A 24689-nucleotide genomic window follows, 5' to 3' on the forward strand; every position below is an offset into this window, starting at 1 on the left:
ATGGAGAACTTCTGTTTTTGAACAAACTTGTTCAGAGCGCTGACATCCAGAACTGGTCTCCAGCCCCCGAGGCTTCGCAACAAGAAAAGACGATTGTAAAACCCCGGGGAGTTTTGATCCAGCACAAGTTCTATAGCTCTCTTGTCCCACATCTGATCCACCATTTGTTGAAGAGTATCTTTCAACACAGGGTCCTGTAATTGGCGGACAATTCCTCGGAGTTGACGTCAGGGGAGGATTGTCCAGGAAAGGAATGAGATATCCCTTCTGAAGAACCGACATCGACCAAGGGTCTGTGTCGATGCGAGTCCAGGCTTCCGCAAATCCCCGAGCCTGGCACCTACTGGTGTTTGGAGGAGCGCCACTTCACTTCCCCTTTTAAAGGGGCGGAACGAGGCTCGACCTCTCTTCTCGGTCGTTTTCCTTTTAGCGGTAACTCTAGTGGGAGGGCCACCTCGAAAGGGCCGAACAGGAGTAGACGCCACTTTCTTTCTCCCACCATCACTGGTCTCTTCTTCCTGGACGATTGCAGGAGAAGATCCTGAGTCGCTTTCTCCGTCAGAGATCGGGAAATATCCTTCACCAACTGTGACGGGAACAGAAAATCAGACCTAGGGGCGAATAACAAAGCTGCTCTTTGTGAATGTGATACTGCTTTCGTCAAGAAAGCGCTAAACACAGATCTCTTCTTCAAGAGACCTGCTCCAAATAAGGAAGAAACTTCCCCTGAGCCGTCTTGCACCGCCTTGTCAATACATGACAAAATTGCCAGGAGTACATCCGGTTCTAGCCCTTCAGGGGCATGAGCTTCTTGGACATCACCCCAAGGGACCAATCTAGGAAGTTAAAGACTTCTAGAATGTGAAAAAAGTCCCTTGAGGAGATGATCCAACTCTGAAAGACCCCAAGTAATCTTAGCCGTGTGAAGGCTATGTCTCCTGGATGCGTTCTACAGACTGGAAAAGTCAGCTTCAGCTGAAGCTGGGAGAGTGAGACCCATATTCTCCCCAGTCTGGTACCAAATCCCTCTCTTGCCCGTAAGTCTAGGGGGAGGCATGCAAAAGACTGTCCTTACTAGCTCTTTCTTAGTTAGCATCCAGTTATCCAGCGATTGCAGAGCTCTCTTCATAGAAATCGTCGGTCTCATCTTCAAGAAAGCCGACGATTTCGGAGTCTTCGAGCATGAAAAAAGTGAACGAGGCGAAGGAGGAGCGGCAGGGATCAATGCATCTCCGTATTCCTGGAGAAGGAGAGCTGTCAAAACTTTGTAGTTCGACAGTCCTTCTTTACCGTGAGACTCGTCCTCTGATTCCTCTTCCATAATCGGATCAGTAGGAGAGGCCACTTCCCGTTCCGGGTCTTCCTGTCCAACAACTCTCTCTACTGGGGACAAACTCCTAATAGGAGAGGGGCTAAGAGAGTGTAAAGAGCTCCTATGCTTGACTGGCTCTTCGTACTTGGCTGGCTCCTCGCGCTTGGCTGGCGCCTCGCGCCTGGCTGGCGCCTCGCGCCTGGCTGGCGCCTCGCGCCTGGCTGGCGCCTCGCGCTTGGCTGGCGTCTCGCGCCTGGCTGACTCCTCGCGCTTGGCTGGCGCCTCGCGCCTGGCAGGATCCTCGCGCTTGGCTGGCGTCTCGCGCCTGACTGACTCTTCGCGCTTGGCTGGCGCCTCGCGCCTGACTGGTGCCTCGCGCCTCTCAAAAGTCTCGCGCCTGACTGACGCCTCGTGCCTTGTTGAAGTCTCGCGTCTTCCTGGTGTCACATCCTTGCGTGACAGATGCTTGTCTGGAGCCTCACGCTTGGCTGAATGCTCACGCCTGGTTGTTACCTCGCGCTCGGCTGAAGCTGCTGATCTGGCAGACGTATCCCATCTGGGAGAATCCTCTCGTCTGTAATGCGTTTCTCGCTTGTCTGACTCTCTAATCTTAGAGGACGCTTCTCGTCTGTAGACGCTCGCGCTTGGCTGGCGCGACGCGCTTTGCTGGCGATCAAAATCTTCCCCCGAGTCTCTATCTGAGTTCTCAAAAGACTCACGTCTCACAGGAGCCTCACTCCTGGTGGGAGAAGAAGACGATCTTCTTGACCGGCAGTCTGACGTCTTTCTTACGAGGAGGATCCTTCGAAAAGGACTCCTACTAAGGCGGAACGCTGTTCCTGCACCGCCAAAAATGATCCTCTTGGACGCTTCTCCTGCGTCTTCTTGACGGGAGAGGGAGACCTCGAAGGCGTGTTGCCCCCCATCATGGGACGGCAAAACCCTCTTCGCCTTCTTGATAGAAGGAGGCGCTTCTTCCGAAAAGCGTTGGGTGGGCTTGAATCCAAAACAGGATCTCTCCAGTGCCTTTTCAGGGGCCTGGACAAGTCCGAATCCTTCCACCCTCGTTTAGGAGAGGGAGAAGCGGACGAAGAGAAGCACTCTCTGAGGACGCTTTTTCGATAGCGGTCCTGAGCAGGCTGTCTATATACAGCACCTGCTGAAGGGACGCCTGACCGGGGGGAATTCTCCACAACCGCCGTACGGCTTTCGACTTTCTTCTCTCGGGCTTGGGAGCTTGGAAGAGGTCTAGGCCTGGGAGCGTCGCAGAGACGGTCAGACGCCCCCTCCACAAACACTGGGGGACACTCACTTCACTAAAATCACTTTCACAGTCCTTACCTTTCATGGTAGCCATTTTGGATTTCTCATCCTGTGAAGAGTAGCCTTCAGTTCAGCAATTTACGATGCCGAATCTGAATGTACGGCCAGTGAGGGTCCTGATACAGAATCATAATTAAGAGAAGAGTTAGAATTATCCAAATAAGGCTCAATAGGCCTTGTACTACTACCCGCAATCTTAGATGCAGCCCTTCTGACTCTATCCCTTTCTAACTTCTTCAAGTAAGAAGTTAGAGTCTTCCATTCCTCAACATTCAACCTCTCACACTCATGACAGGTGTTAGAAATAGAACAATCAAAAAGCCCCTACATTTGCGACATACAGTGTGAGGATCAACCGAAGCTTTCTGGTATCCTCACCTTGCAGCCTACATTCACACACATTCTCACACAAACACTTGAATCAGACATTCTGAAGAAAAATCAAAAGCAAGTCCAAATCCAGTCCACAGAAGCGAATGCCAAAACAACGATCCAGGTACGTCACCAAAAGTCCACAAAAAGATGATCAATTGTCTAGAAAAGCGAATTCCAGTCAAGAGGTGGCAGCAACGATGTTGATACCACCGGCGACAGAAAATATATGAGTAGAAAACGGGAATGGTTCCTAGTCCTGGCCGCCCAGGGCAGGCCGGTAGATCACCTGACCTACCTGTAGCGAGTGGCGCGAAATTTGAATTTCTGTCGGGGACGACGGAGTCTTAGCTATGTATATATCTGACAGGTAAGTTGATTGTATGAAACAATATGTTGTTTCATTCACTCAAAGCAGCAACTTCCCACAAAGACTGTTTCTGACTGGGAATAAACCTGCTAAGCATCCTGATGTCTTTCCACTGCCCTGACATCTAAAAAGTTTTACCAGGTGTAGTTTGACCATTCTATGTTGCATGAAAGTGTAATAACACTAGTTAAACTCTGTATTGCATGACAAAGGAAAAAGTCCAAAACTTGGACTTAGGTTTAAGAACCAAATGGACGATTCCTGGTTACAGTGTCCCTCCTATAGTCCTGGAGCCAAAAGTTTGGTTCTGGATACTTACAATGAAAGTTATTTGTAAGTTGTAATTCTTACGCTGAAACTGTACATTAATTGAGCATGATTTTCTGAAATAACCGTGAGGCCATGTTTCCTAATGAGGAAAAGCCCTTACCATATAGGAAGTTTCTTTCAGGTCTAAATCTTCAGCAGCACATGCCTATTCATCTTGACTGACAGCATGCATAATTAACTATCATCCCCACATCACTAGATAAGAATGGGGATATAAAGAATTAACATTTATAATGCATAAATTGGGCCAGAAGAGCAACAGGCCCCCCTTGGCCTTTGGAATACTGTTGACAGAGTGGACTAACTTGAATCACTGATTCAGTAGAAGTGTCTTGCTCCTAAAGTCGACACCATCTACCAAAGGGCAACAAGTCCCTGACCTAACTTATAGAGGGCTGCACACTAACCCAAAGTGCACAGAACAGCAATATCTAGTAAAACCTCTTGAAGGAACTTGCATGACTTTTGGATGTATGGTAAGTGGAATACATTCTGCATGTGTACCAACAAGTCTGACCATTCTTTGAAAAGGCACTAAAAACCAAGCGAGAAAACCAACAAGTATATGGGCAGACACTTACTGTTATTCAGTCTCCAAATGTCCAAGAATATCTCCAATCCACTTATTGGGTGGGGTCTTCCTAAAGAATTACCCTTGGACCATCATTCCCTCTATATGCAATCTCCTACTAAAAGAGACTTATGAGAGACAAGGGAAGCTATAAGAGGAGATTAAACCAGTGGAGGATAACCAAAAAATAATCACACTGCCCTTCACCGTCTCCACCATATAACATACTGGTCCCAAGTCTCTCCATGGAGTTAGGAGGTTGCAACTGTCCATATCCGAGAACCTAAATTTGCACTTACCCCCGAAAGGTATAAAACAAGACTACCAATAGATAGTCCCGAGCTGCATAATCAGACAGGAAGCAAAAGTGTTCTCACTTCTTCCAAACATGAGGACATTACCCTGCATCATCAGACATGAGTTACTTGTTTCCCTGCTAAAAACTCCCACTGGGTTGGCGTCTCCACCTCTCTTAAGAAGTCGCAGAGACGAGACAACGTAGATAATAGGTAATAACTCAAGGTAGACTGAAAATCCATCAGCATGTCTGTCAGTCCTCGAGTTCATTTCCCACGGAAAGGAAAGAGAAAGAAAGCGAACCTTCTATTAAACGATGGTTAAAGGACCAATAATCGTTGTACAGGAAAAGTTGGCCTTCGGCTCTCTGTGACTTTAAAAGACAAGACGACAAGCCAAGGCAGACAAAGGGAAATTGTGTCCGAGGACGAGAAAAAGTTACTAATGCTCTCAATTGGAGAAAGCGTTGGTTCTCTTCTCAAATATTTAGTGCGCCAAAAATACGCTAAGACAATTAAGATATACATATTCTCAATGTGACCTCTATCCTCAACAAAATGAGGATACAGCAAGGCATAGTGTGGCAACAAAATGCCGACCGGCCCAAACGAGTTCCTCCAACAACTCCATTCAAACTCTTCTTTCGTCAGCGGCGGGCGACGGGAGGGGACAGCTGCCGACAGGAGGTAAACAAAGAGCTTAAAGGATTGCTCTTTCTCTGCAACCCTTGGCGACAAAAAAGACACTCGTCGATAAGAGGTGACAGCAGCTGAGTGCTGTATCGCATCTACCACGACTCAATGAGAGCAAGACAGTTAAGAGACTTGGGACTCAGTCAAGTCCGCACTCTGCACGAGTCCACTGCGTTCACACGAGACAAGTCAACAATGTCCACCAGCAGGGTACCCAGATGTATCAGTACAAATTATCGTACCAAATCTCTTCAAATCATCGTATTTTGATTAATAATCGTTTCGTACAGAGGGTCAATTAACGTACTCGTACAATAATTATTGTATGTCTGGGAACCCTGGTCCGCAGTCTGCACGAGTCAACACTCGACAGAGGGAGAGAGAGAACGAGGCGCCAAAAGTGGGAGGTGGTGAGAGAGGAGTTACAAAACTCCCGCCTAGTCCGAAAGCGATCGTACATACTTGAAAGCATTCCTATGTGAAACTAAGTTAGAAATCTCTGAAGCTAGAATATCTAACTCGGCGAGAACTTTAGATACTACAGACAGTGTAGACTTGAAAGAGAAACATTAATCGAAGCAGTAGTAAGAGATTTGCCGATAGCCGAAGAGGAAGCACACAAAGAACAAACATTACGAAAAAAAGGAATATGCTAGCATACAAGAATTTAGAATAACCAAAACATGAGAGATAAACAGTCGACCGAGTCGACATATCTAAACTTGTAAAAATGACTGACAGATACATTATCATCTCAATAAAATAAAGTCTATACCTATCATATATTATTAAGCCTATGCATGCTAACACCTCAAACTAGGTGTTGAAGACGAAAGAATGCACCTACGGAGCGAGCATTAACGCTTACCGAAATGTCCTTATGGTGAACTCTTAAACACGGTCTTTCGGCGAAAGCTTTAAACAAAATTAGACCTGAAAAACCAGAAAGGGCGAAGTAGGTATTGGAGGGGCACAGAATCCCCTCATCCAAGAACCGACCGGTTCCCTGGCAGCGGACATTCCAACTGTCGCAGGGCAGTCCTAGGCTCGGGCTAACGTACAGACGAGGGCACCAACACCTACTTCTACAGGGAACGCGAAAATGAGCGCACACTGGAGGGATTCGGAACGTTCCCGTCACGAACTAAGTTTAAATTGTATTAGAACTAAAAATAGGTTAATGTTCTTAACTTCTCGTTACGCTTTCCTGAACCGAATGGGGAGCAAAAGGCAGAGCTACAATGGAAGTCAATACTAGCCTACTAAAAATGCCTAGTCTAAGTAGGGATAGCCTGACAGGTTTAAGTCCTGATCTAACTAATTGCTTTCGCAATCTACTAGTCCCAGTCTTTCCATATCTGACATATTCAGCATAAATTCTCAGAACAATTCCCTACATTCTTCACATCTAGAAGTTCCAAAATCCACTCTGTACCACTGCCAGTACAAAGGAATGTTGATCAACTTCCAATTCACCATCCTGGTTACAACCAAAGCATTCCTACATAGCCTGAGGTTATTGGTTTTGCTTCCGGTGGAAGATAACCCTAGGAAAATGAAATTACAATACCGTAAACTGGTGTAAAACAGCCAAACTTCATAGAATACCAAACAATCGCCTAGCCACAATGGCGGCAAGGAGAATTTCTGACAAGAGCTAAAACATTCGAACCACACCTGGTGGAGAACAGGTAAACTAGACAGTTATCCGGGCAGCCATTCGATTTTTTTTGTTGAATGCCGACTCGCCTAATTGGCGGGAAATATAGCTAAATTTAACAGTAGGTAAGATTCATCTCAAATAATAGGCAGTTTCAAGTGTTTGTTATAGGGGTTTTCAACTATTGGCGGGTTCTAGCTATTCGCATCCCCCGTGAATACGGGGAACACTACACGTTTTCCACTCTAAAAACATACATACTGTACTTACTTCCAACTTGCATTTAAAAAATGTGAAGAAATAACATATAGAGGGAAGTATGTCCTTAGTCAGATTGATCTCTTCTGCTGATCACGAAAGGCCTTGGCCTTTTTCTAGCTTATCAATATCCCGTCTGAAATTTGAAGAAAAAAAAAAATGTGACAATAACATTTCTATAGGAAAAGTTCAGCTCCAATTATCAGTAACACTGTACACATGTCCTTGTATTAAAGTAACTTGAGTAAATTTTGTCATGCTGCACCAACAGGAACTGTGAAATAAAATACCAAAAGTAACACTTCAAACTAATGAACCTCAACTTAGCATATTTCTGTACTTTATCAGTTACTGTATTATAATTATTTTTTATATACAACTGCCATTTTAGGTGTGGTAATTTTAGCTATATATATACTTAGACTGAATGTTAAGTGTAAAGTTTAGGTTAGGAACTATGAGGAATTGCTGTTGGTTGTAGGATATCTGGAAAACATTCAAGTGCAGGCTATAACACAGGACCTTTGCTATTTAACAGACTTTGTCACTTATTAGAAAAGCCAGACACACAAAGCATCTGTCAAGTTGAGGTGCTGCTGTATCTCGAAATAAAAAAAAGAGAGGCATTACACTTGACTCCTAGATTCAGTGCAAAAAAAGGTAAAATACAATAATAAACAGCTAGGCAAACTAATAACAAAGTTATGCTCTACTTGAACACAGCACCTACTTAGCATTAAGATCTGAGTAATGTAGGAAGTCTGAACTGTCTGGTCATGGGTTGGTTAACCTATTATACTATTTCAACTTGGATATTTTCTACAGATTAAGGATACTCAACATATAAAATTATTATCAATCCAATGTAGCAGTTTTCAGACAAACATCTTATATTTAACTGGAAAAACATTTAAGCACTCGGCAAAAGTATGTATTTAGAATTCCCAGGATTACCTAAGAGCATGGTTCAATCTGGACATCGACAAAATAACAATTAATTCAAGAACTTCAGGAGGAACATGGTTTTACAAAATACTGAAAACGAAAGACGCGGAAATATTACATGGCATAGAGATGCATCAAGAAATGTCAGCTTTGGTTCCTTGTGTGTAACAAGTTGATGATTTTCCTATGCTATTATCATTATTATATTATTCAGAAGATAAACATCTTTCATATAAGACAAGCCTAAAGGGGCCATGACTTAGAACTCTAGGTACCAAAGAATATGTCTGTTCTATCTGAAAGAAGTTAGCATAGATAACAAAATGTATTACAGAGAAGAGATCAGTTATTATAAGAATTAAAAAATTAATTAATAAATAAGTCAGTAAAAAAATATAAATAAACATCATCAAACACTCAGAACTTACAGTTTTCTGGCAATGGTATCCTATTGCTCTGTGGGGCATTTGGGTCATTCTTCTTGCTCTTCTGCAGAGAATCCTTTTTAGGTTTCTTCTTCTTTGGTTTGTCCCCTTCCTCTTCCCCTTCTTCCTCCTTCCATAGAAAGATTTGGCAACTCTGGTTCTTTTAGTAAAACCATAGTATATTTTGGTCTTGTTCACTGGAAAAGGAATAAAGGAAGATGAAAAAATGTACAGAGTGGCCATGTTTTTCATGGCTAAGTATTAACCGAAAAAATCACCAATCACAGAAAGACAATGTAAGTCCTATTATGATTTAAGGCCTTCCAAATGAAAGCTATGATTTTCTATTCCTGTCTGGATAAAGTTGAGATAATACTTTTACTATTGCCATTAAATGGTTTAATCAGGAACTGAGTTAGCTTTCTTAATTCTTATAACCTAGCCTTCTTCTTAATAAGTAAACTATAAATAAATGTCAGATTTAATAAATAGCAATCTTTTACAAAGTTTATGACTGGACACCCCCAAAATTCTGAAGATTTTGCAAAATTTCATTACAGCCACCAACTAGGATGTTTAAATAGATTGCAACACTCTAAACCATTATCCCAAACCAGTCCAATACACAAATAGCAGAAGTGAATTAAGAAAACTAGCCCCATTAGTCTGTGATGGTGGATTACCCAAGATGTACAAACATGCGCTGTATACAGGCACAGGTAGTGCAACTGCACACACACAAAGATCAAGCTAGCTAAGATAAGCAAAGCAATCTAGGTCTGTTCAGCTTTAGGAACAGGTATTGCAAGCACATGGAACAAGCATGGGCACTGCATGAGTATGCACTCTATGGACACAAGTAGATCATGATTAATGAGCATAAGCACGGCCAGTGTACAGCATTGTATAGTGTCTGAGCATGAGTATAAGCAGAAACTATCAATACAGGCAGCATAAGGGTACAAGTAATGCACATGAATTAGCAGGGAAAGTCCACATGTGATATACAAGCATAAGGAGGCAAATGAGGTTACTGCAAGAGCTGTAACCATTCTTTATATACCCAAGACCATGTTATAAACTATTTGGAAGAATCCTGACACACAGTCTTGAGGGTGGACCCATTCTTCCCTGTGACATAAAGTATATGCAAGGGGAGAGTAACAACAACTGACACAATCAGTGTATGAATTGGAGCAGAGATATGATCTTCCTATCACAGGAGAAGAACTCAAAGACAAGGGAGAAAATAAAAACCATATATTTCCTAACTCTACTTTACTCAACACATATCTGATAGCCCAGGAAATGCAAGTGTAGTGAGACTACCTTCCTATTCTTATGTTAGATAGACAGTTTAACTGGTTTTGGGCAAAAATGCAGTTGTGGCAAAAATTGGGAAAATATAAAGGGCAGATACATGAACAATAAGATTGAAGCTGGATAAAGATAAAATAATGTAAGGTATATCAACAGGAGGAGAGAGAAACCCAAAATGCTTCATATAAAAACAGCACAGATTAATAATATAAAAGGGCCAATAGTAAAGACAGTGCAAAAACTTACGATTAATAACTGGTGAACATCCAATATGTATGGCAGCCATACTACTAATGAATAAATCTCAATGGGACAGAGTTTTACATCTCTTCAATGATATTCACTGGCTACCTATTATAGTAAAAGTTACAAGTGTGTTTTGACAAACCTCACAAGAAGTGATAAAACTCTAAGTAGATACGTATGTATTTATACTAATACATAAATACATATAGATGCATGGACAAATATAAGTTTAGGGAGACAAGTTGCGATAAAGACTGGAAAAAGAACCTCAACATATAACACAAAGACCACTGAATAATTGCCCCCATAACTTAAAGAATTGTTATTACATGCACAGTACATATACTGTATTCAAAAACACTTACAAAGCAGAAAAATAAGCTACTGAAGAACACTATAAACTTTGACTATATGATATACATGGTACTACCAGATGAACCAAAGGTGGTTGCAATTAGGGTTACCAAAAATAAGGGCTTATGATGATGGGGATGTAAATTATTCAAGCTATCCACATGATATTATTATTTAAAGTTTAATTATGTTCATTCGCCATGACACTACTACATATTGTTACTTATCCAGTTATGTACAAGAATGATATATTAGTAGCTACATTAACACACCTAACATTACTAGGAATTCTATATGGTAAAGTGCGGATGGATATTCTTGGGGTGGGGTGACAGCAGCCTAAGTAATGCCACTAAAACTGTTGATGATATTACTGTCATTAGGTATTTCAAACAAGCCATGCAGACTGGACATAAATTATTTTTTTGAAACCTCATCATAAGCCTTTAAAATTATAGATATTTTTATCACCTTGTTTAGGAGCTTCTCCTTCTTGCGCCCTGCTGTAGCTAGAACTTGACTGCGTGTTCGTGGCACACCCTCATAAACATACAAGTACAGTCGATCATTTATAATGCGAGAAACCGGCCCGCCTCCACGTTCAGTTAAATACCTTTTCAAATGTGAAAATGAATCTCGTGACATCCTCACAGTAAACTGACTAGACCTAAAATGAAGAACACAAAATATTTAAATATGATCAATACACTTTATAGCTACATCTTAATTTATGCAAATTGTGTCTTTAGTACATTATATATCATAATAATAGCAGCTTTTTTAAAACATAGCGGGCCCATCTTTGCTGTACACCAATATCCTGAATTTAGATAATTCTTTCTGTTATTGTTACTATTCTTCAGCAAAGACTGTGGCTAACCGTAAATGTTTACCATCTTAAATTACTTTTCTAGTTTTTTATACTTAATCACAAAAAACCATTCAAAAACACTATCCTTATACTATCACCCTTTTGTTTCAGCATATGAAGCTAATGCAATCAATGCTATAACACTCACCTCTGTGGAACATAATTTTTGCTATATCTTCAGTATACCTAATAACTGGACTGAAGACACCAGTTTGATATGACAAATTTTTAAAATAATTTGTATTTTTCATAGCTAACAAATCTGAGGTCTTAACAACAGGATAATCTTCTTGCACCAGCTGGAAATCAAAGATTGTAAAGCAAGGAATCTGTGGCATCTGGAACTCATGCGTATAAGAGGTGGAAGCTGGTCACCAACCGAAATAGAACCTTGTTAAACGATAGTCTTTCCCCCAAGCCAGGAAAAGAGACGGGCAGCTAGACGTAGGCAGTAAACATTAAGACCTCAGATTTCTTAGCTTTTAAAAATTTGTCATTTCTTCATACACAGAACAAACCCTTGGTCTTAACAATAGGACAGACATACTTGGAGGGAGGTACAAGCATCCTAAACTAGCTGAAAATTAAGCCACCTGATCACCCTTCCTAGAAGAACAGGTTCTAAAGAAGGGGGCCCTAGCCGTGAGAGAATAGACAAGTCGGATATCTAGAACTCAGCCGTCTGGGTTGAAACACAATGATATGGTGGGCAGATTCATTGCATTCCAGGAACAAAAGAAAACTCTGCCTGTTCAAGCAACAAACCATGCAAGCCACAGGGGTTTGTCACCACTCCTCACTCCCCTTGCTAGAGAGAAGAGCCCTTGCTACTGAATAGCAGATTTCTCTATTGGATAGTCACAGTACAAAAACCACCACCAGTATGACCATCCTACTCATCTGTATCAGACCAGCTCCAGCATATAAGGTGTGTTCTCCGACCCAGCCGTGGGAAGAAAGAAAGGAAAAAAGAGAAAGAAAGAGGCCAGCTCACTCACTCATTCTCTCCTCCACAAAATCATCTTAGGTAAGATACAAACTGTCCCGCCAGGGGCACTGGGTGAATTACACAACTTGTCGTGCAGCCACCACCAGACACTGGACCCAAAGAAAAAGTGTCCAAAGACCTGTGGGCAACACCCTTTAGGTAAAAGGAAGTGAACGTGGACTGACATAGTCAAGAAGCAGCGCTCAAAATTCTATGATGAGACAAAATCAGATGAGGAAAATCAGACTGTAAACCCCAATGAAGAACACTGCACTTCTTCCACCGGCCCCTGTCCAGCATCTTCAACACTTCCTTCCACAGACCTAAGTACTTTGGGGAACCGTGAGCATTGGTCAGATTGAGAAGGGGCCTGCCCGAAAAAGGGGGAGAGAAGTCGTAAGGTAGTAGATACCCAACCCGAAGAATATCTACTACCCATTTCTCTGCTCCATGCTACTGGCATTTGGGCCAATGGCCCGCCAGGCATCCCCCTGCCTGTGGCAATGAAGAGGCGGGAGCAATACAACTTCACTATCATAGTTCACAACGAGAAACAGTTATGAAGGTTGTGAGGACAATAAACTTCCTTATTCTCTAAGCAACTTCAAATTTAGAGTTCTATGTTAAAAAATTCTTGCAATATACCCCCATCACAAAACCAACAATTGGCAAATCCCAGTGTATAACCTCTGACTTACAAGAATAACTGTTTGCACTGAGGTAGCCTGATACTATTTTGAGAAATGTCCAGAATGGTCAATTCACTACATAGTTCTTTCCCTCTATACCTTCAAGATGTGGAAACCACATCCTATTTTCCATGTTCTTTCTAACATTCCTTAATCTTGGTGGTGTAGGTGTATTTACCCATTTTTTTCACTGCTGCATTACAATTTTCCTTTATTATCCAGCATATTATTGGCTTAGCCACTAGTCTCAATACTAAAAAGAAACAGCCATCAACGTACTTACCTAAAATTATCCATTATTTGGTACCCAGTCATGTGGTCACGATTAGTTACAAGCGACAACTTGTGAACGTCATCTTGATAATAATCTTCTTGGACGGGTCCCAGTTTTTGTAAAAATGTTTTTGAAACCTCTTCATGTCCATTGTAAACAAGTTCAAGGTACATATGTACAAACACTGGGTACAACACCAGAGACATCTCATGCTGAAATATAATAATAAAGGTACTATTTTAATAATGTTCAATACAGTAAACAAGACTTAACACCTGAAATACTATTATTAAATTTTCTTAAAACTTCAACAATTTAATACATGTATGTACTAGACACAGCACATACTTTACCTAGGCTGTAAGATATGTATGTTTGTGGTCCAGTCATTTTAACAGTAGCATAAGATATATATGTATCTACTATATACATACACAATTCATTTTTCCTGTTCCTTTCAAGGTCATGCTACTTGCAAATCTCCTCCCTCTATACTTATAATGGTTTCGTGAACCATACCCAAACTATACAGGCATCTCCCCAACCCTTTTCACACTGCATTCATGAGTTACAAGGAGTTACAAGAATTAGGATGTCCATCCGAGGAGACATTGTGTGCTCACTTATCTCTAAGAGCAGGTTTTACTGTTCATTCAGTGTCTTAATGATTTTGTCTAGCTTTCTTTTAAACTCTTCCACACTGTAGCTGTTTACAACTTCTGGTGGCAGTTTATTCCATGTGTCACATATCTTGTATGTGAAGAAGTTCCTGCAATGAGATGTGTTGTATCTCTTCAGCTCTAGTTCCCCATCCATTATTTCTTGTGCGGTTTTTTTTTAACATAAATAGGTTACTGTATACTTTTGTTATGCCTTTCAGTATTTTGAATGCTTCTATTAGTTGTCCTCACAATCGTCGTGTTTCTAAGCCATACAAGTTCAGGCTCTCTAGTTATCTTTGGTAACCAATTTGGTTTCTGTATCTGAACTGCCTCTTTACGTATCCCACTAGTTTTTGTACCTTCTTTTCAGCTTATATGCACTGTTTTGTGGACTTTAAGTCCTTGGTAATAATAACTCCAAGGTCCCTCTTCTTGTTCTACACTATTTATGTCATTCCCAAGCAGGATGTAGTTAGCATGAGGGTTGTTTGTTCCTATTTGTAACACTTTACACTTTTCCACATTAAAAGGCATTTGCCATCTTTTGACCACTCTCCTATTTTCTATAGATCATTTCTTAAACTTTCTACTGTCTCTGGGTCTGCTGCATTTACATCTTGTTTGGTGTCGTCTGCAAATTTGGCATTCCTGCTAGTTAATCCTACATCAATGTCACTAATATAAATCAAAAAGAAGAGCGGGCCAAGGACAGACCCCTGAGGAACTCCCCTTGTCAAATCTGCCCATTCTGATTCTTCACTGTTTATTAAGACTCTCTGTTTTCTATTACTTAGCCAGTCTTTGATCCAGGCTGCTGATTCTCCTACAATTCCTAAAGCTCTAACTTTTGTCATTAATTTCTTGTGTGGAACTTTGTCAAAGGCCTTTTGGAAATTTAAGTAGAGTATATCTACTGCTCTACTACTATCATAAATACCAAGAGGTTTGATAGGCAGGATCTATTTTGTCTGAAGCCGTGTTGACTGTTTAACAACAGGTTGTTTCTATCAATGTGTTCCACAATTTGATCTACAATTATGGACTCAAAAATATTACAAGGGACCAACGTTAGACAGACTGGAGAGAGAGAGAGAGAGAGAGAGAGAGAGAGAGAGAGAGAGAGAGAGAGAGAGAGAGAGAGAGAGAGAGAGAGAGAGAGAGAGAGAGAGAGAGAGAGGAAGGCATGTAAAGGGGAAGTATAAATTATATGTAAATCCTAGCTAATTTACAGATGAAGGTTACATGTAACTAAGACCTCTTTGCAAATTAAAAACCTATCAGTCACTGTTATGATACTGTACCTTGTATGCATCTAAGCTCTTTTCAATAAATGATTGTAGACTCATGTAAGCATCTTCATACTCAGCAGGATCGCCCTCACTTTTGTAAGCAGAAAGGACACTTGAGACTTCTGCATCCCCACCAATGCCTGGTTTTGAATCATCCACCTCTTCAAAGAAATTTGACTCTTGTCTTAGCAGCTCTTCTGTACCCTGAGGCAAACAAAAAACATTCACTTAAAAATATTGCCATCACGATTTAATATGACAATTCAGAAACCATGTCTCAGCTATTTTAGAGATAAGTAAATATACTGTACAACAAATTTTCTCACAACATCTGTTTTGATATTATATTTTTCACTGCTATGAGCAGTCTCATCTTTTAACAAACATCCATTCCTATTTTGTACTCATGCGAGACTAGTATCCATGGCAGAGCACATTTAATTCATGAAACTTGAAACAAAAGTTGCATTCCTGAAATTGGTCAAATTCATTCTCACCTTCAAGTTATCATTTAATTCATGAAACTTGAAACAAATGTTGCATTCCTGAATTCAGTCAAAGTCATTCTCACCTTCAAGTTATTTTTTTTGAGAAACTGAAGAACAGCAATCAGGGTATTCCTGTCTACTGGAGTGGACTCTGCTGGCACTTCCGGAGTTGGGGTTGTTTCTGGTGTCGACTGGTGTTGAGTAACTGGTGAGGGGACTACGTTGGTCATTGTGGGGGCTGTAGCTACAGTCTGAACAGTCTGCATGCCACTGGCAATAGATGCAACACCCACAGTGTTTACCATACCCATTGATCCAACGAGTGCCTGGTCAGCGTCGTTCATAATAGTTTGCTGTGTTGTCAGCTGTTGTGCTGTTTGAAGGTCCACCCCAGCAAATCCATTAATTATGGTTGGATTAGCTGGGGTCAGACTTGCATACGTCGGAGCACTCCCATCAGCCATTTTTAGGCAGGGATCACAAAAGCAGACCCAATAAGAAATTCACTATAATGCTGATGCTCATTCAGAAGCCGAGTTCCTCCGGCAGATTGTGCCTCATCATACCTGTAAAATACTAAATTCATTAAATTATAAAAATATAGTTCACCAAAACAAAAATATTCCTCTCAATGTGTACTTTATAACTCCTGTTCATTCTTCCAAAATACAAATAACATACAGTGTTTGAGGGGGATGGGTACCACAATCCGTGCAAATAGCTACAATCTGCAAATACTTCAAATCCTTCTAAAAATGCTTAGAACTGCCTATTTTGATAGTTCAAACAGAAAAAAAATTTTTAAAAATGCTTATACCTGAGTATTTCAATAACTTTATCATGAAAAGTGCATATAGACACAAAAATTATATGAAAATACAGTAATTTGTGACTAGTATTTCTTAACGAAAAATAGCATGAATTGGCGAATTTTCTGCAAATAATGAGAATTACTATATGTTTCATAGAAAAATTTGCGAATAGGTGAGTCCAGGAATCCTGAGTCCGGGAATAGAGGGGGTCAACTATATAGCAATCTTTGAGGCAGTTCAATAATTATTTTCTAATATTTAAACCTTATTATATTTTTGTAAAGGCTTTGTTTCCTAAAATTTCATAAAATACTTTGTGGTACTAGGTAGACCATCTTGACCTGAAATATAACATGCTTTTCATTATAAACAATTAAATGTACAACCATACTACTGAATTTTATTACATAATCTTAATAACCATGAAGCCTTTTGTATGGACACCTACTACAACAGCCGATTTGGTCATTAAACCTTGGTAATATGGTTGTAGGTGGCAGCAGGAAAGTGCGGTGGGATACAGTCCACTCATCTGTCGGTGACCCAGTCACTTTTTCCTTTGTTGACTGAGACAAACGGTGTAGTACTGAACACTAATTGCATATAACATGTACTAATGTTTATCGATAGTACTCAAGATTTTAGTTGTGATTGGCACAAGGAAATAACATTTTGTTGCCTATAGTACTAGTGAAAGTATGAGACATGGAATTCCCAGGGGTCATGTGGTTGAACTGAAATGCGTTCTTACCTTGTAATCAGCAATTTTATCCTTACTGACATTACAACTGAAACTCCACAGTGCTTATTTGATTGTAACTATACACATTTATTTCTTAATTCACTCAAAATAAAATATGTGAGAATGGTTGTTTACAGCACTTCACTCCATCAACATAGCAAAACTCTGGCGGGAACAACTTTCCAGCCTTATTGTATACATCTAGCTGCCATAAACATCCGAGAGCAGATAACACAAAATGTGAAATAATCAAGACATTATGCAAGCATTATGATTATGATATTGTTATTGTACAATAAAGTTTCATACATACTTACCTGGCAGATATATACTTAGCTATAGACTCTGTCGTCCCCGATAGAAATTCGAATTTCGCGGCACACGCTACAGGTAGGTAGGTCAGGTGATCTACCGGCCTGCCGCTGGGTGGCAGGAATAGGAACTATTACCTTCTCAGGACAGATTTTTCTCTCCACCTGTCTCCTGAGGGGAGGCTGGGTGGGCCCATTCAATTGTATATCTGCCAGGTAAGTATGTATGAAACTTTATTGTACAATAACAATATCATTTTCATACATTCAACTTCCCTGTCAGATATATACTTAGCTGATTGGCACCTTTGGCGGTGGGTAAGAGACAGCTAATTACTGATTAGACAGGTAAACAACATACGTTGTAGGTAATAGATAAATAAAACCTTGGTTCCTATGTGTTTAGACGAAGGGTTGACTTCCTAGCTATTGCTAGGTGTCTGCTTCGTCTCAAGAGCCTCAGCGAGGATGTGACCTATGGCTAAGAGTTCTTGTAGATCTGTCAATGGGGTCTTATCACTTACTCGACAGAATCTAAATGGTCATTTGTCAATGGGGTCTTATCCACTTACATGACAATACACCTATGCCTAGGGGCATAATTAAGGAGCACAACACCGATCCCGATCACCTGATCCTAACACGAGGGTTTGTGCTTAGTTTGAAAAGAGCTATCCCCAAACTCCTTTCAAAAAAACCAAAAAAAAAAAAAAAAAAACACTATGTTAACATAAAAATTAACTCACTTAGTTAAGGATCAGTGTCGGCTCCCTATCCCAGCAACGTATCCGTAGACACGTAAAACCAAGAGAGAAGGATCTCTCGTAGGTCAACTTGACCTCCTTCGCTGCAAAGGAAGTCAACACAGAGTTGCATCTCCCTAAGTTACAGCTAATATGTCCTTCACGACATATTGTTATGTAACGAACAAGAATTTCATAAAAGCTCGCACTTCAAGCGCTTTTAATTCTCAGCTATTTGAAGGAATCATCAAGTCATTCGTGAAGTGCTTTTAGCGATCACACTTATTTCAAAGAAGACCAGGGCTTCCTTTGAAATGGATCTTTCTGGATGAAGCCTAGAGCCTGGCCTCGAGTCTGGTTGGAGCCTCGAGCCTGGCTGGAGCCTCGAGCCTGGCTGGCGCCTCGCGTGGCCTTGGTCCGCCTTCCGGAAAGGCGCCTGCCTGACACTTGGTTGGCCGCCTGCTCCTGGAAGGCGCTTTTGCCTCATGGCTGGCGCCTCGCGCCTGGAAGTAGCTTCCCGCCTAGCTCCAGACTGCATATTTGGCGTCTGGCCCCTGGCTGACTCTCTCCACTTGCTGGAGCTTCGAGCTTGGTAGAGTCCCGAGGATGTCTGGCGATGCCCACATCAGACATCTTATCTGTCTGACTTGTTCGCCTCCAGCGCATCTGCGCTAGGTTGGAGGCCCCCTCTCTCTCTTCATCAGACAATGACAGTGTTCCTTGAAACTGTCTGCCTCTGGCGTTTTTTACGCCTGTTTTGGCATTTGGCGCCTGGTTGGCGCTACATTGTCGAAAGTCCTGAAACTCCACAATGGTTTATCAGGAGATTGGAGAAGGTGGAAGAAATTCTTCCACTTTGAGCTTCTGGCCTCTCCGGCAAGGGAAGGTATTGTAGTAAACTACATCCATTTAGACGATAGGACATCTAACAGTACGAGAGATAAGAGTCTTCCTCCGAGGAGGATCCTTCTTGAATCCTTCCGTTGCTAACGAGATCTCTTCTTACTTGCTGATGAAGTTCCTCGTTGCAGATCTTCCTATCCTTGTCCGAAGGAAGGGAAGGGGCTTGGAAGTCGAAGGAGGACTCGAGCTGAAATTGGGAGGACTCCTGATTTCTAGCTCTTTACTGTATCTCTCTAAATACCTTCTGGGAAGCATTTCAAACCCTCATCGCATCCCAAAGACTTTGTAGGCAAAAACGTTTAAAAAACCATCTCTTCTTATGTAGGTGAAACGTAAGTACCCTGCCTGGGCAACGAAACTTCTATCTGAAATCGTTGAGTCAGGAATAGAGGGTTTTAGTTCTCTTGCCAGACATACTATGCTGGCAAGAACCCATTGCCGAGTCTCCATTAAATCTGATGCGAGATTTCCAATGCACAAAAAAATTCACCTGTCTTCTTTTGGTAGTTAAGGGCCAAGAGAAAACAAAGAATTCCCTCATAAAATTTCTCAAAGAAGTTCGATGAGGAGCAGTTCCATCTTGTCGGAACACGGAATCTGAAGCCACAAAAGATCCCATTCGAAGTACATGATATCCTACTCTTGTCGTATTGAGGTATCGTATCAGATCCCGAAGATCTTAATCCTCTGCTATCTCTAATTCTCCTTGTATAGACAGAGTATAGCCTTTTACTGTGCTCTTTGATAGCAGATATATATAAAGTTGATTCTTCCCTCTGAAAAGGAGAAAAAAACCTATATGTGGTTCACAGAGGTATCGGAAGAGGACAGTTTCCTCTTCCATCAAACACGATCTGCAGCAATTCTATGTCCTGGCTATGACTATTGTCATTCACCTTTAAAAATCCTCTCATTCATGTCCACTTCTGGTCAGTCTGCACGAAGACTGACTCAGAGTGGAGAGGTTGTTAAGGTCCATTTGTAATAGATGCTTATAGAATATTCAGACTGTCTTGGAAAAGACTTCCAAAACATGCTGTGAGAAGAACGTGACCTCTGTGAATCCAACCTCTAAGGCCAAAATGAGGCATAAAGTATTATCCTCTCTTTCTTTGACGCCCTTTATCTTAAATTCTGTAAAGCATTTATATTTAGGGAAAAAAAAAAATGATATTGTTATGTTACAATAAAGTTTCATACATACTTACCTGGCAGATATATACATAGCTAAGACTCCGTCGTCCCCGACAGAAATTCAAATTTCGCGCCACTCGCTACAGGTAGGTCAGGTGATCTACCGGCCTGCCCTGGGCGGCAGGACTAGGAACCATCCCGTTTCTATCATATTTTCTCTCTTCCACCTGTCTCCTGCGGGGAGGCTGGGTGGGCCTTTAATTGTATATATCTGCCAGGTAAGTATGTATGAAACTTTATTGTAACATAACAATATCATTTTCATACAATCAACTTACCTGTCAGATATATACATAGCTGATTGGCACCCTTCGGTGGAGGGTAAGAGACAGCTACTATATGGAATAGACAGGTAAACAACATATGTTGTAGGTATAAATAAAACCTTGGTTCCTACCTGATAGGTGGTAGACTTCATGGTGTTTGCCAGTAGTCTGCATCACCTCAAGAAACTTTAGCGAGATATGTGATCTATGGCCAAGAGTTCTTGTGGGGGTCGCCGATGGGGTCTTACCCACTTACTCAGCAGAGCCTAAAAGGTACTTTGTCAACGGGTGCTGATCCACTTATATGACAATACACCTTATGAAGGAGCACACAACCAATCCCGACCACCTGATCCTAACCATATGTTAGAACTAAGGATTGTTACGAGTTATCCCCGAACTCGTCACAACAACCGTAACTCAAAAACCACTACGCACACATACATAATTTTTTCATTTTATTTTACTCAACTAATTGGATATGACGAGAATTCTCTTATGAACAACATAGACGGCCGCCCGTGCGAGCCTGAATCCTCCATTGTTCGAAGAGATTCTCGACCATATCCAACAGAAGAACAGTATATACATTTAAGGATTGGTGTCGGCTCCCGTACCCAGAATCGTATCTGCCGATACGATAGGACCTAGAGAAAAGCACTTCTCATACGTCACACGCACGTCTTTCAAGTAATGAGATGCAAATACTGAGTTGCATCTCCAATATGTCGTATCTATAATGTAAGCGGGACATATTCTTATAAAACGAGAGAGACGTCGCAACCGCTCTTACTTCATGAGCTTTTACTCTTAGTAGTTGTAATTGTTCGTCAGGACAGACCTTATGAGCGTCCGTAATGACGTTTTTCTTACAAAGAACGCTAGAGCATTCTTGGACATCAGTCTTGTGGGGTCTTTTTTACCGCGCACCAAAGACCTTGTCTAGAGCCTCCCAACTGACGCTTCCTCTGAAGATAGAACTTCAGAGCTCAACAGGGCATAGAGACCTCTCTGCTTCTCTGCCTACGAGACTCGACATTCCTTTGACTTCGAATGACCTAGGCCAGGGATTCGTGGGATTCTCGTTTTTCGCTAAAAACAGGGTCTAAACGAGCAAATAGCCGAGTCTCCCTTGAATCCTACTTTATCCTGCAGAGCTTGTAACTCACTAATTCTTTTGCCGTCGCTAAAGATAAAAGAAATAGGCATTTTCTAGTTATGTCTCTAATGATGCCAGATGCGGAGGCTCGAATCTATCCAAAGACAGATATTTGAGGACTACGTCCAAGTTCCAGTTCTGGAGGTACTGGTTCATTAGACTTTGAAGTCTCAAAAGATCTTATGAGATCGTGGAGATCTTTGTTATTTGCCAGATCTAATCCTCTGTTCCTGAATACAGCCGAGAGCATACTTCTGTATCCCTTTATTGTGGATACGGCTAGATGAGATTTTACTCTCAGGAATAGCAAGAAATCAGCAATTTCCGCTATAGAGGTAGAGGAGGAGACAACTTCTTGGCTCTACACCACCTTCTAAAGACCTCCCACTTCGATTGGTATACTTTCGTAGTGGAGGTTCTGCGAGCTCTCGCGATCGCGCTTGCCACTTCGCGAGAAAAGCCTCTCGCTCTGACAAGTCTTTCGATAGTCGAAAGGCAGTCAGAGCGAGAGCGGGGAGGTTTTGATGGTACCTCTTGAAGTGTGGTTTTGTTTGAGAAGATCCGTCCTTCCTGGTAGGGATCTTGGAAAGTCTACGATCATCTCTACCACCTCCGTGAACCATTCCTGGGCCGGCCAAAAGGGGCTATTAATGTCATCCTCGTCTCTTTTGACGCCACAACTTTTTCATTACTAACCCCAGGATTTTGAATGGGGGAAAAGCGTAAACGTCCACTCGAGACCAGTTTAGCAGGAAGGCGTCTACCATAATCGCTCTTGGGTCTTCCACGACCGAGCAAAAACAACTGGGAGCCTTTTTGAAATGTATGTTGCGAAGAGATCCACATGAGGAGTTCCCCACAGAGACAGAGATCGAGACACACTTCCTCGTGCAGAGTCCATTCTGTATGAAGGACCTGGTTCCTCCTGCTAAGCCTGTCCGACCCTCACATTCCTTACTCCCTGTACGAACCTTGTCAGCAGGAGATGTTCCTGTGAGACGTCCAAAGTAATAGGTCTCTCGTGAGTTCGTAAAGGAACGAGGAGTGTGTCCCTCCCTGTTTCCGAATGTAGGCAAGTGCGGTGGTTTACTTGCACTACCTTGTCTCTCACCAGAGGTTCTAGGCTCTTCAAGGCCAGGTGTACGGCGAAGAGCTCTTTGCAGTTTATGTGCCAGGACACCTGTGCTGGTTCCCAGGTGCCTGACACTTCCTCTGAGCCTAATGTCGCTCCCCAACCCGTCTCCGACGCGTCGGAGAACAACACTAGGTCTGGGTTCTGTGTTCTTAGAGAGATCCCTTTGTTGTTCTCTTCCAGAGGTAGCAACCACCACTGTAGGTGTGCCTTTATCTCCACTGGAATGGGAAAAACGTCCGACAGTTTGTCCGGTTTTCCAGCTCCAAGACTTCTTGAGGAAGAATTGAAGTGGACGGATATGAAGTCTTCCTAGAGGGAAGAATTGTTCCAGCGAGGAAAGCGTCCCCAGAAGGCTCAACCATTCCCTCGCTGACGTTTGTTGCTTCTCTAAGAAGAGAGAGATTATCCTCAAACCTTTTGCGGTTCTCTCTTGCGAAGGAAAAACTCGAAAAACCCCGAGAATCCATCCGAATCCCCAGATAGACTAGGTCTTGTCTGGGGTTCAGCTGAGACTTCTCGAGGTTCACAAGCAATCCCAACGCCTTGGTCAAATCCAGAGTTAACTTTAGGTCCTCCAAGCACTGTCTCTCCGATCTGGCCCTGATGAGCCAGTCGTCTAGATACATAGAGACATTCACTCCTTTGACGATGAAGAAATCTCGCCACATTCCTCATCAGGCTTGTGAAGACCTGAGGAGCTGTGGACAGGCCGAAACACAAGGCTCTGAACTGAAAGATCCTTCCCCCCGTCATGAAACGGAGGTACTTCTTCGACGAAGGGTGGATCGGGACGTGAAAGTAGGCGTCCTGGAGATCTAGAGACACCATCCATCTCCTTGTCGTAATGACGCTAGGACTGAAGCAGAAGTCTCCATGGAGAACTTCTCCTTCTGAACAAATTTTGTTCAGAGAGCTGACGTCTAGTACTGGTCTCCAGCCTCCCGAGGCTTTCGCCACTAGAAAAAGGCGATTGTAAAACCCCGGGGAGTTTTGATCCAGTACTAGTTCTATTGCACTCTTGTCCCACATTTGTTCCACCATCGATCGAAGAGTATCCCTCAGCACAGGTCCTTGTACTTGGCTGATAGTTCCCTTGGTATTGACGTTAGGGGCGGAGTATTCAGGAAAGGGATACGATATCCCTTCCTTATGATATTCAGTGAAGACGCGTCTGCGTCTATCAGTGTCCAGGCCTCCACGAATCCCAGGAGCCTGGCACCTACTGGTGCTTGGAGGAGAAATGTTTCATTTTCCCTTTTTAAAGGACGAAAGGCGGACCTACCTCTCTTCTCTGGAGCCTTCCTTCTTGCGGGAGGTCTGGAGATCGGACCACCTCGAAAGGGCTGCATAGAAGTGCTAGGTTCTTTCTTGTCAGAAACTAAAGCAGGTTTCTTCTTCCTAGCCGACTGCGTCAGAAGATCCTGCGTCGCCTTCTCAGTTAAAGAGTGAGCCACGTCCTTCACTAACTGAGAAGGGAACAAATAGTCAGACAGAGGTGCATACAGTAGAGCTGCCCTCTGAGCATGCGAGACTGCCTTTGTTAAGAAGGCGCCATACACCGTCCTTTTCTTTAAAGACCTGCTCCAAATAATGAAGAGACTTCAAAAGATCCATCCTGTACCGCTTTGTCGATGCAAAGACAAAATGCATAACAGGGCTTCAGGTTCGATTCCCTCTGAATCATGAGC

The 24689-nt window shown here is 42.2% G+C and overlaps 1 pseudogene; it reads right to left on the reverse strand.

Moving 5' to 3' along the window:
- Positions 1-16308, reverse strand: part of LOC135205049 (transcription initiation factor TFIID subunit 5-like) — a 37841-nt pseudogene extending 21533 nt beyond the window's left edge.
- Positions 16309-24689: the final 8381 nt, after the last annotated feature.

This window comes from Macrobrachium nipponense, chromosome 48 (assembly GCF_015104395.2).
Source record: "Macrobrachium nipponense isolate FS-2020 chromosome 48, ASM1510439v2, whole genome shotgun sequence".
Lineage (NCBI taxonomy): Eukaryota > Metazoa > Arthropoda > Malacostraca > Decapoda > Palaemonidae > Macrobrachium > Macrobrachium nipponense.